Raw genomic sequence first — 12,163 nt, 5'->3', positions numbered from 1 at the left:
TCTTTCTTTCTTTCAATTATTATTATTTTTCTCAGATAGGGTTTCTTTGTGTAGACCTGCCTGACTTGGAAGTCACTCTGTAAGGCAGGGTGACCTTGAATGCAGAAATCCTCCTGAGGCTAAAGGTGTGGTCCACAATTGACTTAGCTCTCCACTAATTCTCTCTTTAATAAACAAGGGGTGGGAGGGTACAGGGGACTTTTGGGATAGCATTGGAAATGTAATTGAGGAAAATACGTAATAAAAATATTTTTAAAAAACGTGTGTATGTATGTATAGAAATAATATTTATCCATTAATATCTCTTTTTCCTAAAATTAATGTCATTCCTCCTTATCTTTCTCTCTCACTCCATGTTTGTGTGCATGTGTGTATGTGTGTTAGTCTTGGCTGCCACCCACATGTCGCCTTTCAGCATGGTGAGGTCAATGTGTCAATGTGCAACCAAGTGACAAAACAAGGAAGTAGACATGTAGACAACAGATATGGAGGTGCACCATCTCCCTTCCCTTCTGTTGTTTGGTAAAAGACACACAATTTTTCTTATTTACCATAAGCCTTAAAAAGCACTCTGACAGCCTCTCAGATATCTACCTTCTATGTGATTAGAATTTCCTTTTTTTTTTTTTTTTAATTAATTCTCAGGATCTGCATGGTGACTTGTCCTAGGTTCTGGTGCCCCCTTCTGGCATCTAATCATATAGGCAGCAGATAGAGCAAACACACAAATTTACATTGAAAACTAATAGTAATAATAACAAACACGCAAGCAAGCAAGCAAGCAAGTAAGCAAACAAATAAATAAATATATAAATAAGAGGGAGAAAGAGATTCTGTCTTCTGCCCGGCTGTGTGGGTGGCAGAAGCAGGCAGGCCGGCAGGCAAGCAGAGAGGACCTCTGTGAGTTTGAGGCTACCCAAGCCTACAGAGCAAGTACAGAGCAGCGTGTGTGTGTGTGTGTGTGTGTGTGTGTGTGTGTATAATATTTCTGCTGTGATTGCGGTTACTTGCCATGTAGTGGGCTTATGATTGATTCTGTAATCTTTTTTCTAATTCTTTTAGTTTTATTTTATTTTATTTTTGTTTTATATTTTATTTTATTTTATTTTTGGTTTTTTGGACAGGGTTTCTCTGTATAGCCCTGTCTGTTTTGGAATTCAGTTTGCAGACCAGGCTGGCCCCGAACTCAGAAATCCTCCCATCTCTGCCTCCCTAGTGCTGGGATTAAAGGCGTGTGCCACCACTCCTGGCTATTTTTTTAATTTTTAAATTTTATTTATTTAGTTTATTTATTTATTTTTTTCACAATGCGGTTTCTCTGTGTAACCCTGGCTGTCCTGGAACTTACTCTGTAGACCAGGATGGCCTTGAACACATTAATCTGTCTGCCTCTGCTTCCCAAATGCTGGGATTAAAAGCATGTGCCACCACTGCCCGGACTAATGTTTTTTTTTTTTTTTGGAAAATACCTTTCTTTCTTTCTTTCTTTCTTTCTTTCTTTCTTTCTTTCTTTCTTTCTTAAATTTATTCTTTTCATACATAGTTTCTTAGTGTAAGCAGCCCTGGCTGTCTTGAAGACACTTTGTAGGCCTCAATCCTTTAAGAGCCTGCCTCTGTTTTTCAAATGCTGGCATGAAAGTTGTACACCACTATGACCTGCTACGATTCTTATCTTCTTATTTTTGTCCCCCCCCCCACCCTTCCTTTTTGTGATTTTTGCTTTTGCCAGGCAGTGGTGGTGGTGGTGCTGGCAGAGGGAGGTGGATCACTGTAACTTTGCAGCTAGCTTATTCTACAGTCTGAGTTACACAAAAGGGGTTCCAGAATGACTGGTTATATTTTTCGTTTTTTATGCATTTTAATTAAAATTTGATTAAACCAAAAGAATTTAGACTGACCAATTCAGAGTCTGGCGTTTAAAAGTATAACCAAAAAGTATGAGGCTGTCTGTGGATGGTCAAGGGTTCAGGCTGCTTTAGGGAGCCTCCTCACCTTTCTGCATATGCAAACTAGGCCACCTAGAGGCTGGAAACAAAAGCTACCTTGAGCAGTAGGTCACGTGACAGCCAGCCACCTCCATCTTTATGAGGACAGATGTCAGTCAGAGGACAAGATGGCTGCCACCCACTTGTCGCCTTCCATCTTCTTGAGGTCAATATGCAAATTAGTGACAGAACAAGGAAGTAGAAAGGAACAGATATGCAGGTACACCACCTCCCTTCTGTTTTTGGATAAAAGACACATAACAATTTTTATTATTTACAGTAAGCCTTAAACAGCACTCTGACAGCTGCGCAGATATCTACCTACTATGTGATTTGAATTTCCTTTTTTTTTTTTTTAAATTAATTTTCAGGAACTGCATGGTGGCTTCACCTATTTTCTGGTGCCTTCTTCTGATATGCAGTCATCTAGGCAGCAGATAGAGCACCCCCCCACACACACACACACACACTTACATTGAAAACTAATAGTAATAATAACAAACAAACAAATAAATGAAAAGAAGGCCAAAAATAAAAAAAGATTCTAGCTTCTGCCTGGCTGTGTGGGTGGCAGAGTGTAGGTAGGCAGGTAGGCAGGCAGGCAGAGAGGACCTGGGTGAGTTTGAGGCTACCCAAGCCTACAGAGTAAGTTCCAGGCAGGGATGCCAGGGCTACATCCAGAGAAACCCAATCTTGAGGCAAAAGAAAACAGAAGCAGAGAAGGTTCTGGCTTTTATTTTCAGACATATGTTTCTTCTAGTACTATCGAACTTTGATCATGAAGGCACGTTGGATTTTATGACAGAGTTTGTCTGTGTGTGTGTGTGTGTGTGTGTGTGTGTGTAATATTTCTGCTGTGATTGCAGTGACTTGCCATCTATTGGGCTAGTGTTTGATTTCTGTAATCTTTTTTCTAATTCTTTTTTATTTTTAGGGTTTTTTTTTTTGTTTTTGTTTTTGTTTTTGATTTTGTTTTTTGAGACAGGGTTTCTCTTTATAGTTCTGGCTGTCCTGGAACATTTAAAATATTAAAATTATTTTACTATCATACTTGTTATCTTCCTCGAATCGATTTTTACTTCACTTTTTCATTTGATTTAATTTTACCTGCTAGCCAGAAAGACCTACGGATTGTTATGCTTCCCTTACCCTCAGGGACCCAGACACAGGGTCCCACTGAGGCTCTCATGTTCTCTTCCTGAGTGCGTGAGTCTATCAAAAATTATTTTAATATCATACTTGTTATCTTCCTCCCCCTCCCTTCTCCTCCATGTCTTTGGCCTTTCTTCACCTTTTATTATGAGGCAGGGCAGGGAGGCCAAGAAAAGAGAGCAAGAGAGGCTTGACTCTCTTTAGCAATCTTCCCAAGGTGGCTGGCTATATATTCTCCAACCTCTGAAGGAAACCCCTTTGCCAACCAACCCCACCCTGCAGAGTTACTGATTCTTTGATCAGTCGTCTCTCCCCACCCCCTTACTGTTCCCATTCCGAGAGGTGATCTAGTATGCTCTCAGAAAAAAAACAAAACAAATAAACAAACAAACAAACAAACAAACAAACAAAAAAACCAAAACACACACACACACACACACACACACACACACACACACACACACACACACACACACGCTCGCGAGGACGAGGGGAAGTCGTGCATAAAATAAATATTTTTCTGGCCAAAGTGAAAGCAAATCACTATGAAGGGGTACTCCTAGAAAAAAATAAATACAAACGGGCATTTTAACCATTCCACCACTGTTTTAACTCTGAATTTAGTCTTGGAAAAGGGGGCGGGCGGGAGGGCGAGCCAGCGAGCGAGCGGGCGGGCGGGCGGGCGGGGGCGGGGAGGGCGAGCGAGCGAGCGAGCGAGCGGGCGGGCGGGCGGGCGGGCGGGCGGGGGGGGGGGAGGGCGAGCCAGCGGGTGGGCGGGCGGGTGAGTGGCCGGCGGGCGGTGGCAGCGAGCCCCAGAAAACAACAAACCCCAAGCGGTAGAGTGTTTTAAAAATGAGACCTAAATGGGGTGGAACTGAGGTCGCCGCCACCTTCCACTGACACCGTGCTTAGATGCTCCCTTCCTATACTGTGCTCCGTTCCCCTAATTGTGCCTGTTCCCTCGCCCCGCAGACCGATTCGCCAGCCACGTACTTTGACTTAGAGAACGGTTTCGCCTGTTTTCACCACTCACTGTCCTACTTTCGTTTTTGGGTGCCCGAGTCTAGCCCGCGTTCGCTATGTTCGGGCGGGACGATGGGGACCGTTTGTGCCACTCGGGAGAAGTGGTGGGTGGGTACGCTGCTCCGTGGTGCGTGCGCGAGTGTCCCACCCTGAGCTCGGGAGGACCCTCGGGAGAGACCGAATGAGTGAATGAATGTGGCGGCGCGTGAGCGATCTGTATTGGTTTGTTTGGTTGATGGAGACCGTTGTCGGGCGACACCTAGTGGTGACAAGTTTCCGCAACGCTCCTGCCGTCTCCGCTTGGTGACACAGAGGAGGGAAGTGCCTGTGGTGAGGCGGCCAGGGTGACATGAGACCCGGCAAGCAGGCGGGGCGTATCGGAGATGGTGTCGTGTGGAGGGACAGTCTGTACCAAGGAGGTTGTACCGGGAGATGGGCAAAGCAGACCGAGTTGCTGCGCGCCCTTTGGGGAAATAGAAGGTTGGTGGCGACGTTATTAGGTCGACCAGAAGGCTTAAAGTCCTACGCATTTTTTTTTTTCTTCCAGAAGCCTTCTCTGTCCCCGTCACCGGGGACATTGTACTTCTGAGTCCGAGAGGACCCGACTGGCCCGGCTTACAAGCCGACGTGGCCCGGTGCTGGAGGTTCAGATCTTTTTTTTTTTTTTTCCTCCAGGAGCCCTCTCTGTCCCTGTCACCCGGGACACTGTACTTCTGAGTCCGAGAGGACGCGACGGGCCCGGCTTACAAGCCGATGTGGCCCGGCCAGCTGGAGTGTCGGATCTTTTTTTCCTCCAGAAGCCCTCCGTGTCCCTGTCACCGGTGTCACTGTACTTCTGAGTCCGAGAGGACGCGACGGGCCCGGCTTACAAGCCGATGTGGCCCGGCCAGCTGGGGTGTCGGATCTTTTTTTCCTCCAGAAGCCCTCCGTGTCCCTGTCACCGGTGTCACTGTACTTCTGAGTCCGAGAGGACGCGACGGGCCCGGCTTACAAGCCGATGTGGCCCGGCCAGCTGGAGGTTGGGATCTTTTTTTTCCTCCAGAAGCCCTCTCTGTCCCTGTCACCGGTGTCACTGTACTTCTGAGTCCGAGAGGACGCGACGGGCCCGTCTTACAAGCCGACGTGGCCCGGTGCTGGAGGTTCGGATCTTTTTTTTTTTTTTTTCCTCCAGAAGCCCTCTCTGTCCCTGTCACCGGTGTCACTGTACTTCTGAGTCCGAGAGGACGCGAGGGGCCCGGCTTACAAGCCGATGTGGCCCGGCCAGCTGGAGGTTGGGATCTTTTTTCCTCCAGAAGCCCTCTCTGTCCCTGTCACCAGTGTCCCTGTACTTCTGAGTCCGAGAGGACGCGACGGGCCCGGCTTACAAGCCGATGTGGCCCGGCCAGCTGGAGTGTCGGATCTTTTTTTCCTCCAGAAGCCCTCCGTGTCCCTGTCACCGGTGTCACTGTACTTCTGAGTCCGAGAGGACGCGACGGGCCCGGCTTACAAGCCGATGTGGCCCGGCCAGCTGGAGGTTGGGATCTTTTTTCCTCCAGAAGCCCTCTCTGTCCCTGTCACCGGTGTCACTGTACTTCTGAGTCCGAGAGGACGCGACGGGCCCGGCTTACAAGCCGATGTGGCCCGGCCAGCTGGAGGTTGGGATCTTTTTTCCTCCAGAAGCCCTCTCTGTCCCTGTCACCGGTGTCACTGTACTTCTTAGTCCGAGAGGACGCGACGGGCCCGGCTTACAAGCCGATGTGGCCCGGCCAGCTGGAGTGTCGGATCTTTTTTTCCTCCAGAAGCCCTCCGTGTCCCTGTCACCGGTGTCACTGTACTTCTGAGTCCGAGAGGACGCGACGGGCCCGGCTTACAAGCCGATGTGGCCCGGCCAGCTGGGGTGTCGGATCTTTTTTTCCTCCAGAAGCCCTCCGTGTCCCTGTCACCGGTGTCACTGTACTTCTGAGTACGAGAGGACGCGACGGGCCCGGCTTACAAGCCGACGTGGCCCGGTGCTGGAGGTTCGGATCTTTTTTTTTTTTTTTTTTTTCCTCCAGAAGCCCTCTCTGTCCCTGTCACCGGTGTCACTGTACTTCTGAGTCCGAGAGGACGAGAGGGGCCCGGCTTACAAGCCGATGTGGCCCGGCCAGCTGGAGGTTGGGATCTTTTTTTCCTCCAGAAGCCCTCTCTGTCCCTGTCACCGGTGTCCCTGTACTTCTGAGTCCGAGAGGACGCGAGGGGCTCGGCTTACAAGCCGATATGGCCCGGCCAGCTGGAGTGTCGGATCTTTCTTTCCTCCAGAAGCCCTCCGTGTCCCTGTCACCGGTGTCACTGTACTTCTGAGTCCGAGAGGACGCGACGGGCCCGGCTTACAAGCCGATGTGGCCCGGCCAGCTGGAGGTTGGGATCTTTTTTTTCCTCCAGAAGCCCTCTCTGTCCCTGTCACCGGTGTCCCTGTACTTCTGAGTCCGAGAGGACGCGACGGGCCCGGCTTACAAGCCGACGTGGCCCGGTGCTGGAGGTTCGGATCTTTTTTTTTTTTTTTTCCTCCAGAAGCCCTCTCTGTCCCTGTCACCGGTGTCACTGTACTTCTGAGTCCGAGAGGACGCGAGGGGCCCGGCTTACAAGCCGATGTGGCCCGGCCAGCTGGAGGTTGGGATCTTTTTTTCCTCCAGAAGCCCTCTCTGTCCCTGTCACCGGTGTCCCTGTACTTCTGAGTCCGAGAGGACGCGAGGGGCTCGGCTTACAAGCCGATATGGCCCGGCCAGCTGGAGTGTCGGATCTTTTTTTCCTCCAGAAGCCCTCCGTGTCCCTGTCACCGGTGTCACTGTACTTCTTAGTCCGAGAGGACGCGACGGGCCCGGCTTACAAGCCGATGTGGCCCGGCCAGCTGGAGTGTCGGATCTTTTCCTCCAGAAGCCCTCCGTGTCCCTGTCACCCGGGACACTGTACTTCTGAGTCCGAGAGGACGCGACGGGCCCGGCTTACAAGCCGATGTGGCCCGGCCAGCTGGAGGTTGGGATCTTTTTTTCCTCCAGAAGCCCTCTCTGTCCCTGTCACCGGTGTCCCTGTACTTCTGAGTCCGAGAGGACGCGAGGGGCTCGGCTTACAAGCCGATATGGCCCGGCCAGCTGGAGTGTCGGATCTTTTTTTCCTCCAGAAGCCCTCCGTGTCCCTGTCACCGGTGTCACTGTACTTCTTAGTCCGAGAGGACGCGACGGGCCCGGCTTACAAGCCGATGTGGCCCGGCCAGCTGGAGTGTCGGATCTTTTCCTCCAGAAGCCCTCCGTGACCCTGTCACCGGTGTCACTGTACTTCTGAGTCCGAGAGGACGCGACGGGCCCGGCTTACAAGCCGATGTGGCCCGGCCAGCTGGAGGTTGGGATCTTTTTTTCCTCCAGAAGCCCTCTCTGTCCCTGTCACCGGTGTCCCTGTACTTCTGAGTCCGAGAGGACGCGAGGGGCTCGGCTTACAAGCCGATATGGCCCGGCCAGCTGGAGTGTCGGATCTTTTTTTCCTCCAGAAGCCCTCCGTGTCCCTGTCACCGGTGTCACTGTACTTCTTAGTCCGAGAGGACGCGACGGGCCCGGCTTACAAGCCGATGTGGCCCGGCCAGCTGGAGTGTCGGATCTTTTCCTCCAGAAGCCCTCCGTGACCCTGTCACCGGTGTCACTGTACTTCTGAGTCCGAGAGGACGCGACGGGCCCGGCTTACAAGCCGATGTGGCCCGGCCAGCTGGAGGTTGGGATCTTTTTTTCCTCCAGAAGCCCTCTCTGTCCCTGTCACCGGTGTCACTGTACTTCTGAGTCCGAGAGGACGCGAGGGGCCCGGCTTACAAGCCGATATGGCCCGGCCAGCTGGAGTGTCGGATCTTTTTTTCCTCCAGAAGCCCTCCGTGACCCTGTCACGGGTGTCACTGTACTTCTGAGTCCGAGAGGACGCGACGGGCCCGGCTTACAAGCCGATGTGGCCGGGCCAGCTGGAGTGTCGGATCTTTTTTTTCTCCAGAAGCCCTCTCTGTCTTTGTCACCGGGGGCGCTTTACTTCTGAAGCCGAGGGAAAGCTATGGTCCCGCCTTTTTTTCATTTACCTATCGGTATTTTGAGTATTCCCGGTTGTCAGGTCGACCAGTTGTTCGTTTGACGTCCGGTTCTTTTCTTCATGGGGACATTTTTGGGCCACCCCCCCATGTATGACTTCCAGTTGTTCTCTGTGGGCTGTCATCTTCCTCCCTGTCATTTTTATGGTTTTGATCTATTCTATCTGTTCCTATTGGACCTGGAGATATGTAGTGACACGCTGTCCTTTCCCTATTTACACTAAAGGACACTAAAGGACACTAAAGAGAAAAGACCCTTTCAATCAAGGCTGTTTGCTTGTCCAGCCTATTTTTCTTTGCATATCGGCTTGGGTCTGTCGCCTTGCCTGAAACTGTGCCCGAGACATGCTTCCTGCTTTCCGTGCTTTTGCTTCCCGTTTGTGTGTGCGCTTGCTGGGCAGCTTGTGACAACCAGGGGCTGTGATATTGCTGCGTTCTCAGGCGTTTTTCCCGATTTCCACGTTGTCGTTGTCACACCTGTGTCCTGTGTGGAATGGTTGCAGCCAGCTGTCTCGTGCTAGTGTTTTGTGTTCCTCCCGCTGGTTTTTTTTTTTTTTTTTTCCTGGGAGTCCCGAACCTCCACTGTCTTTCGTTTCCACGTCTTCCACACGCCTCCCGAGTGCATTTTTTTTTTTTTTTGGCGGGGGGGAGGTGGAGAGTCCCGAATCCTCCACTCTCCTGTCTGCGGTGTCTTGGTTCTTCCTGCCACATGCCTCCCGAGTGCATTTTTTTTTTTTTTTTGGCGGGGGGGAGGTGGAGAGTCCCGAATCCTCCACTCTCCTGTCTGCGGTGTCTTGGTTCTTCCTGCCACATGCCTCCCGAGTGCATTTTTTTTTTTTTTTGGCGGGGGGGGAGGTGGAGAGTCCTGAATCCTCCTCTCTTGATTGTGGTGTCTGAGTCTTCCTGCCACGTGCCTCCCGAGTGCACTTTTTTTTTTGTGGCAGCACCTTCGTTGTGTCTCTGCCCGGATCCGTACTGTCTTGCCCCGCGTGTAAGACGTGCCTATCTCGCTTGTTTCTCCCGGTTGCGTGTTGTCGCTCACTCTGCTTAGATCGATGTGGTGCTCCTGAGTTCTCTTCGGGCCAGGGCCTAAGCCGCGCCAGGCGAGGGACGGACATTCATGGCGAATGGCGGCCGCTCTTCTCGTTCTGCCAGCGGGCCCCTCGTCTCTCCACCCTATCCGTATTCCGGTGGTGTGTGGAAGGCAGGGGTGCGGCTCTCCGGCCCGAGCACTGACCCGCGCGCACTTCTCGCAGTGGTTCGCGTGGTCCTCGTGGATCGCTTGCCCATCTTCCCTGAGCCGGGGAATGTTGGCTGGTGGCGATGCATAACCTTCCCGTCTGGTGTGTGCACGCGCGTTCTGTTTCTTGCAGAGGTGCTCCTGGATCGTTCCAGGTTTTGCCACCTAGGTGCCCGCTTCTGAGTTGGTGGTGGCGCTTCCCGTTTCCTGGCGTGCCTCCGGTGCTCCGTCTGGCTGTGTGCCTTCCCGTTTGTGTCCGAGAAGCCCATGAAAGGGGGGTCGAGGATTAGAGGAAGGGCGGTTAAAAAAAAAGCCCCCTTCGTTGGGCGAGCGCCCACCCCGCGCACTCGCGGACCTTGCGCGTAGGGATGGTGCTGAGCGGTCGCGGCTGGCCTTTTTGAAAAGTTTCGTGAAGCTTCCTTGCTCCTCGTGTGGAGCTTGGAGAGTGGCAGTGGCCTGCCTTTCGGGGGGGACCTGTTGCAGGGTCTCCTCTGTCCGCGTATGCTCAAAATACCCCTGGAAGAGAACCTTCCTGCTGCCGCAGATCCCCCCGCGCGGATGCCCGCGTGTGGGTCTTCTCTTGTCGCACGCATCCTCTCTCGGTTGCCGGTTATCTGTCTGGCTCTGTGCCTTCCCGTTCGTGTCCGGGAAGCCCGTGAAAGGGGGGTCGAGGAGGAGAGGAGGGGGCTAGGAAAAACAAGCCCCCTTCGTCGGGTGAGCGCCCAGCCCCGCGCACTCGCGGACCTTGCGCGTAGGGTTGGTGCTGAGCGGTCGCGGCTGGCCTTTTTGAGAAGTTTCGTGAAACTCCTTGCTTCCTTGTGGGGAGCTTGGGGGGGGCCTGGCCTTTCGGGGGGGACCGGTTGCAGGGTCTCCTCTGTCCGCGGATGCTCAAAGTACCCTTGGAAGGGAACCTTCCTGTTGCCGCAGACCCCCCCGCGCGGACCCCCGCGTTGTGGGTCTTCTCGCTTCCCTGTGTGTGCGCTTGTCGCACGTATCCTCTCGGTTGCCGGAGCTCGTCGGGGTTTTGGGTCCGTCCCGCCCTCAGTGAGAAAGTTGCCTTCTCTAGCTATCTTCCGGAAAGGGTGTGGGTCTCGAGGGGTCTCTCCCGGTCGGTCCCCTCGAGGGCTCGCCCCCTGACCACCTCCTGCGCGCGCAGCGTTTGCTCTCTCGTCTACCGCGGCCCGCGCCTCCCCGCTCCGAGTTTGGGGAGGGATCACGCGGGGCAGAGCCTGTCGGTCGTCCTGCCGTGGTGGCGGGGCCGTGTGGTCGGTCGGCCCGGTTGTGTGGTGGTGGCTGGGGAAAGGACTCCGTGCACACCCCCGCGTGCGCGGTACCTTCCTCCCCTCCTGGGGGCCGCCGCGGGATGGGGTGTTGGGGAGGCGACGGTGGGCTCCCGGGTCCCGCCCGTCTTCCCGTGCCTCACCCGCGCCTTCCGTCGCGTGCGTCCCTCTCGCTCGCGTCCACGACTTTGGCCGCTCCCGCGACGCGGGCCTGTGCCGCGCGTGTTGCGTGCTGTGTGCTTCTCGGGCTGTGTGGCTGTCGCCTCGTCCCCCCTTCCCGTGGCAGCGTTCCCACGGCTGGCGGAATCGCGGGAGCCCTCCTTCCCCCTCCTCGGGGCCGAGAGGGTCCGCGTCTGGCGTTGGTTGAATCTCGCTCTCGGGGGCGGGCCGTTTTGTGGGAGGACGGCTGTTGGCCGCGTCCGGCGCGTCGTCGGACGTGGGGACCCGCTGCCGCTCGTGGGTCTTCGTCGGTCGGCATCGGTGCGTGGACATCGCTCTCTCTCGTGTTGGTGTCGCCTCCTCGGGCTCCCGGGGGGCCGTCAGGTTTCGGGTCGCCTCGGCGCTGCGGGCGTGGTGGGACTGCCCAGGGGAGTGGTGCAGTGTGATTCCCGCCGGTTTTGCCTCGCGTGCCCTGTCCGGCCCGTTGTCCGAGCGGCCTCTCGGTCCCTTGTGAGGTTTCCCCCTTCCGGGAGGGGCCCTGCCGCGGCCGCCCTTGCCGTCGTCGTCGGCCCTCGTTCTGCTGTGTCGTTCCCCCTCCCCGCTCGCCGCGGCCGGTACTTTTTCCTCTCCCCCCCTCTCCCCCTGGCAGACCCGTGGCCGTGCTGCCGGACCCCCCGCATGGGGGGCGGCCGGGCACGCACGCGTCCGGGCGGTCAGCGGGGTCTTGGGGGGCGGAGGGGTAGGGAGCCGGCTCGGCGGGCGGGAGAAGCTGTGGTTTGGAGGGCGTCCCGGCCCTGCGGCCGTGGCCGGCGCCTTGCGCGGTCTTGGAGAGGGCTGCGTGCGAGGTGAAAAGGTTGCCCCGCGAGGGCAAAGGGAAAGAGGCTAGCAGCGGTCATTGTCCCGCCGGTGTGGAGGCCTGCTGTCCGAGGTGCGTCTGTGGGGGGCCCGTCCGGCCCCGTCGTCCGTCGGGAAGGCGCGTGTTGGGGTCTGCCGGGGCGCCGAGGTGGGTGCCCTGGCGGTGGGATTAACCCCGCGCGCGTGTTCCGGTGTGGCGGTGGGGGCTCCGGTCGACGTCTACCCCCTCTCACCGAGGTCTCAGGTCTTCCTCCGCGGGCTCTCGGCCCTCCCCTCGTTCCTCCCTCTCGCGGGGTTCAAGTCGCTCGTCGACCTCACCTCCTCCGTCCTGCCATCTCTCGCGCAAAGGCGCGGCCCGAGTTCACGGTGGGTCCGTCCTCCGCCTCCGCTTCTC

Source organism: Mus caroli, unplaced genomic scaffold (assembly GCF_978045245.1).
Source record: "Mus caroli unplaced genomic scaffold, Mus_caroli_1 scaffold_33, whole genome shotgun sequence".
Taxonomy (NCBI): domain Eukaryota; kingdom Metazoa; phylum Chordata; class Mammalia; order Rodentia; family Muridae; genus Mus; species Mus caroli.
This window is presented reverse-complemented; position numbering follows the sequence as displayed.